This window comes from Gobius niger, assembly GCF_951799975.1.
Source record: "Gobius niger genome assembly, chromosome: 2".
NCBI lineage: Eukaryota > Metazoa > Chordata > Actinopteri > Gobiiformes > Gobiidae > Gobius > Gobius niger.
The window spans coordinates 47708596-47715407 of NC_136853.1; positions in this window are offsets into that span (position 1 = coordinate 47708596).

Sequence of the window (6812 nt, forward strand, 5' to 3'; positions counted from 1 at the left end):
CTTTCACGTGAGGACCGGATTAGCTTGTAGCATTAGCTTTCCCCAGTGGCTCAGCTACAACGTACGTCACTGCTTGATTGGTCGTCACTTGCGAATTTCTCAAAAAAAGTTCAACATTTCCCAACTCTAACGTGGGCCGCGCTGGACGCCCTGGAGCCGCGTCAAAAGCTTCAAAACGCGCCGCACAGGAGCGTGTGACGCGCTGCGGGATATTTTGACGCCCCCCGAGGCGCGTCCTCTATGTATTTTAATGTAAACCTGACGGCCGCGCTTGGTGTGGACGCAGCATTAGTCGCACACTGCTTCCCCACTGCTGTTCTGCATAGGTCTGAACCCCCTCAGCCAAAAAATCAACAGGACTGGCTATGGATCCCGACTCAGGAACGGGGCCACCATCAGTCACCTCCTCTACATGGATGACATCAAGCTGTAGCTAAGAATGAGCGAGACATCGACTCACTGATTCAGACCACCCGGATATAGAGGGAAGGTAAGAGAGGGAAGGTCGTCCACACAGAAGGTCTCACTCCCAGAAGAAACAATAGCAAGTACCTCGGAATCCCACAAGCAAATGGCAACCTCGAAGAGGTGACAAGGAAAGCGGCTACGGCCAAATACCTCCAACGAGTAAGGCAGGTCCTAAGAAGCAGCTCAATGGCAAGAACAAGTCCCTACGCCCTGCCAGTAATCAGATCCCCTGCAGGAATAATAAGCTGCCAAAGGAGGAGATACAGACCACAGATGTTAAGACGCGAAAGCTCCTAACCATGCACGGAGGGTTCCACCCCAAATCCATCACTCTGAGACTGTACGCTCGCCGTAAGGAAGGAGGGTCCACCCCAAATCCAGCACCCTGAGACTGTACGCTCGCCGTAAGGAAGGAGGGTCCACCCCAAATCCAGCACCCTGAGACTGTACGTTCGCCGCAAGGAAGGAGGGTCCACCCCAAATCCAGCACCCTGAGACTGTACGTTCGCCGCAAGGAAGGAGGGTCCACCCCAAATCCAGCACCCTGAGACTGTACGCTCGCCGTAAGGAAGGAGGGTCCACCCCAAATCCAGCACCCTGAGACTGTACGCTCGCCGCAAGGAAGGAGGGTCCACCCCCAGCACCCTGAGACTGTACGTTCGCCGCAAGGAAGGAGGGTCCACCCCAAATCCAGCACCCTGAGACTGTACGTTCGCCGCAAGGAAGGAGGGTCCACCCCAAATCCAGCACCCTGAGACTGTACGCTCGCCGTAAGGAAGGAGGGTCCACCCCAAATCCAGCACCCTGAGACTGTACGTTCGCCGCAAGGAAGGAGGGTCCACCCCAAATCCAGCACCCTGAGACTGTACGTTCGCCGTAAGAAAGGAGGGTCCACCCCAAATCCAGCACCCTGAGACTGTACGCTCGCCGTAAGAAAGGAGGGTCCACCCCAAATCCAGCACCCTGAGACTGTACGTTCGCCGCAAGGAAGGAGGGTCCACCCCAAATCCAGCACCCTGAGACTGTACGTTCGCCGCAAGGAAGGAGGGTCCACCCCAAATCCAGCACTCTGAGACTGTACGCTCGCCGTAAGAAAGGAGGGTCCACCCCAAATCCAGCACCCTTAGACTGTACGCTCGCCGTAAGGAAGGAGGGTCCACCCCAAATCCAGCACTCTGAGACTGTACGCTCGCCGTAAGGAAGGAGGGTCCACCCCAAATCCAGCCCTCTGAGACTGTACGCTCGCCGTAAGGAAGGAGGGTCCACCCCAAATCCAGCACCCTGAGACTGTACGCTCGCCGTAAGGAAGGAGGGTCCACCCCAAATCCAGCCCTCTGAGACTGTACGCTCGCCGTAAGGAAGGAGGGTCCACCCCAAATCCAGCACTCTGAGACTGTACGCTCGCCGTAAGGAAGGAGGGTCCACCCCAAATCCAGCCCTCTGAGACTGTACGCTCGCCGTAAGGAAGGAGGGTCCACCCCAAATCCAGCCCTCTGAGACTGTACGCTCGCCGTAAGGAAGGAGGGTCCACCCCAAATCCAGCACCCTGAGACTGTACGCTCGCCGCAAGGAAGGAGGGTCCACCCCAAATCCAGCCCTCTGAGACTGTACGCTCGCCGTAAGGAAGGAGGGTCCACCCCAAATCCAGCCCTCTGAGACTGTACGCTCGCCGTAAGGAAGGAGGGTTCACCCCAAATCCAGCACCCTGAGACTGTACGCTCGCCGTAAGGAAGGAGGGTCCACCCCAAATCCAGCACCCTGAGGCTGTACGCTCGCCGTAAGGAAGGAGGGTCCACCCCAAATCCAGCACCCTGAGACTGTACGCTCGCCGTAAGGAAGGAGGCCGAGGACTAGTGAGTGTGAGAGCCACTATCCAGGATGAAACATCTAAGATCCATAAGTACATCAAGGACAAGGCTCCGACAGATGACGTGCTGGAGGGTGAAGCATCAGTGGTGCCCGTGGTCGTTGGGGCACTCGGGGCAGTGACCCCCAAACTGGAGGAGTGGCTCCAGCAGATCCCAGGAAATACATCAGACATCTCGGTCCAGAAAAGTGCAGTTCGAGGAACAGCAAAGATACTGCGCAGAACCCTCAAGCTCCCAGGCCGACGGTAGAGGACCCGAGCTTGGAGGAAAAAGTGACCGCCCATGGAGGGTGAGGAAGAGTTTTTTTTGTTTGTTTCTTATATATCTATAGGGGAAGTGATATTGTTCAACCGTGTGGTGTAAGACGACGTGCACTGACACTCTATTGCTGTTTCCATGTTTTTAATAAAACATAATATGAAACATAATGGAGCGACAGTGGCGCAGATGGTAGAGCGGGTCGTCTCATGATCGGAAGGTCGGGGGTTCGAATCCCACCTCCAGAAGGTGCACACTGTTGTTGTGTCCTTGGGCAAGATACTTCACCCACATTGCCCCCAGTGTCTGCGTACACTGGTGTATGAATGAGAGTATGAATGGGTGAGTGGATCCTTGCTGTAAAGCGCTTTGAGGGCCTAATGTAGGTGGAAAAGTGTTATATAAGTTGAGAACATTTACCATTTTACTTTAATGATGCATCGTGGCTTTGTTTTATTTCTGTGATCAATAAAACTGGGATAAAGCTGACAGCCTGAGTTCATACTGTTTCCTGTATGCTGCTGCAGGATTTTGTGCTCTCTGTATAAGACCTGTTTTTACCCTTTTTTATCCAACAATTGCTTTAATATTTTTAGTAAAGTATTGGCTACTCTCATCTGGCTTAGACAAGTAAAAATTGCAGATGGATTGCTTGTGCTGGTGCTGATACTGAAGGGATTCCTTTTATCCTGGGCTCCCTTCCTGCTTGAGTGGACAGGCCTCAGGCCTGTGTTTCTGGATATCTGTGTATAATCACACGAAAAATGGCTAAAAATAAGAACAAGTCTTCTGGACTAGCCATCGGGCATGAGGGAGCTTTAACCACTCATCCTGACAAGATAGAGGAAGACAGTGACTTTGTTTCCCTCAGTGTAGTTAAAGATATGATAAAAGAGGCGTTACGTCAACAAAAAGCCTACTACAATGAGATGGACAAACAATCGGACAATTTCACCAAGATTGTCAAGATGTTTATGGAGTTTACTAATGAGCGTCTGGACAGTATGAACAGACATACTCAGGAACTAAAGGACAGTATCCAATACACCCAACGAGATGTGGATGAAATTAAATCCAATACCTCAAAGACCTCCTTGGAGACTGGGATGCGAACAATCTGTGATGGCCTCGTCTCTCTGGAATCTAAAGCTGAGCATCTGGAGAATCAGTCTAGAAGAAACAATCTCATTTTTGATGGGATTTGTGAAGCTTCTCCTGAGAAATGGGAGGACACAGAGATTCAAATCAAAAAACTTATATCAGATAAACTAAAACTGGATGCTGGATCTATCAGCATTGAACGCGCTCATCGTCTGGGAAAGATGAATGATGGGGAAGGCAGGAGTCGCCCCCGTCCCATCATTGCCAAGTTCTCTAAATACAAGGAGAGAGAGCTGGTTTGGAGAAATCGAAAGGAGCTCAGAAAATCTGCACCTGGAGTGTATATTCAGGAGGATTTCTCTGAGGTGGTTCGGCAAAAAAGGAGGGAGTTGTGGCCTAAAATGAAAGAAGCCCGGGAAAAAGGAAGCGATGCAGAGTGGAATACTGTGCCTACATCATCCACTCCCAAAAGCAGCACCAGTGATAAAAATTCATTTGTGACATTTTTGTTTTTAATCAGGACTTTTATTGGATGAACATAAACCTACCTCACAAAGGGTTTAAATTTGCCCACTTAAACATATGTAGCTTAAGAAACAAAACTCATGAATTGACCTCCCTAATGCAAGAAAATAAAATCAATGTTAAAGCATTTGGATGAGTCGGTTGAGGATTCTGCGATCCACATACAGGGAGTTAATGTCTACAGGATGGATCGGAGCAGATATGGCGGAGGAGTAGCCTTGTATATCCGGGACCATATTACTGCTAAAGTGAGGAAAGACCTATGTGTGACTGGTTTAGAAGCTCTTTGGCTTCAACTGCACGTACCTTATGTTAAGCCCATATTGGTGTGTTGCTGCTATAGACCACCAAATGGTAACAGCCAGTATTTGAATAATATCTGCTTAATGTTACAGCAAGCAACAGACACTAATAATGAGGTCTTTGTTTTTGGAGACATGAATGTAGATTGGTTTTCATATAGCAGTGACTGGATAGCCAAACTGAGTGATGCTGCTGCTGAATGTGACCTAAAGCAGGTAGTTTATGTTCCAACAAGAGTCCGAGTGAACCCTGATGGATCTGTCACATCTACATGTACTGACCACCTTTATACGAATTGTGTTGAGAAATGCAAGTGGTTTCTGTTCCTGTGGGATTCAGTGACCACAATATTATCGCAGTGGTTTTGAAAAGAAATAATCCTAAACAAGGGAATACAATCACATTAAAAAGAATGTATAAATCATTGTGTGAAAATAACTTTACATCAGACTTGGGTAATATAAACTGGAAAGACATTTTTGAAGAAGCTCATATGGAGAAAGCTTTGGACACTTTTATGAACCTGTTTATTTCTGTATGTGACAAGCCCCTGTTCGTAAGATCTCTGTGAGAGCTCTTAAAGCTCCTTGGATAGATAAGGAACTTCGAAATCACATGAAGCAGAGGGATGAGCTGAAAAAAGTTGCCATTGTTTCAGGGAACCCAAAAGATTGGCAAGCCTACAAGTCATTAAGAAATACAGTGACTAAATCTAACAGACAAAAGAAAAGGCGGCATTGTCAAAAATAAATTTGAAGAGTACCAATATGGCAGCAAAAGAGAACTATGTGGAGAACTATTAATGATTCTGGGTAAGAAAAGGACAGTTTCAGCTCCTGCATTCAATTCAATTATATTATTTTTTATATTAACAAAAATGGGAATATAAGAAAACAAATGCCTTTAACTAAGAATGATCTCCATCATCACAGACAACATAATGTCTAATAAGAACTGCTGGTTTGAGTTTAAGCCCATTACTGTGAAGGAAATGGAGGAGCTCCTCCTGTCTGTTAAATCTGATGCCTCTGTTGGATTAGATGGTTTGGACTCAAGGCTTCTCCTACTTTCAGCGAAGTGTATTGCAAGGCCTTTATGTCACATATTCAATCTGTGTCTGGAAATCAGACTTTTCCAAATATGTGGAAGATTGCTAAAGTAGTGCCACTGCTAAAAAACTCAGGCCTAAACAGTAGGCCCATCAGCATCCTGCCTGTTGTAAGGAAATCATTAGAGAAGATCATGTTCAAGTAAATACGGGACTATTTCACCAGCAACGGCCTTAACTCAGATCTCCAACATGCTTATAAGCCTGGGTATTCCACTGCTACTGCAGTAACATGTCTCTCTGATGAGTGGCTCAAACAGATGGGTCAAAAAAGTCTAGTTGGTGTCGTATTTATTGATTTCAGTGCTGCTTTTGATGTGATTGACCACAAGCTATTGCTCAGTAAATTGAGTGCTTATGCTTTTGGAAACTCAGCAGTAACTTTAATGAAGAGTTATCTAACCGGTAGGAAACAATGTGTGCACTTTGATGGATCTCTCTCTGATGTGAAACTGCTGTCATGTGGCATTCCTCAAGGAAGTTGCCTTGGGCCCCTTATTTATAGTATATTTGTAAATGAAATTTCTTATGCGCTAAAAAAAGCACAGTTGATTTCCTATGCTGATGACGTGACTCTTTATGTATCTGCTAATACAAGTAGTCAGTTAAATTGTCTTCTTCAACAAGAAATGAATTTAATTTCAAACTGGGCTGCTGAAAATAAGCTAAAAATCAATGCTTTAAAAACTAAATGTGTGGTGATGGGCTCAATGAGATCGATCAAACAAGTGCACAACTTAAATCTGACCATGCTTGGCACTGATATTCAGCAGGTCACTGATATTCAGCAGGTCACTGATATTCAGCAGGTCACTGATATTCAGCAGGTCACTGATATTCAGCAGGTAACTGATATTCAGCAGGTCACTGATATTCAGCAGGGCACTGATATTCAGCTGGTCACTGAAGCCCAATTATTGGGAGACACTATTGATTCAACCTTATCTTGGTCTCCACAAATTAAAAACACTGTTGTAAAAATGAGTAGGACCATCTCTAATATAAGAAGTGTATGTGCGTATTTTTTAACTATTCCAGTTACCAAGTTGGTTCTTCAGTCACTTGCACTCTCACATCTTGACTACTGCTCCATTATCTGGCCAAGTGCTTCTAAAAAGGAACAGAGCAGCTGGTCTCGCACTGCGATGCCCATTCAGGACCAGTGTCAGTGTCCTGCACGA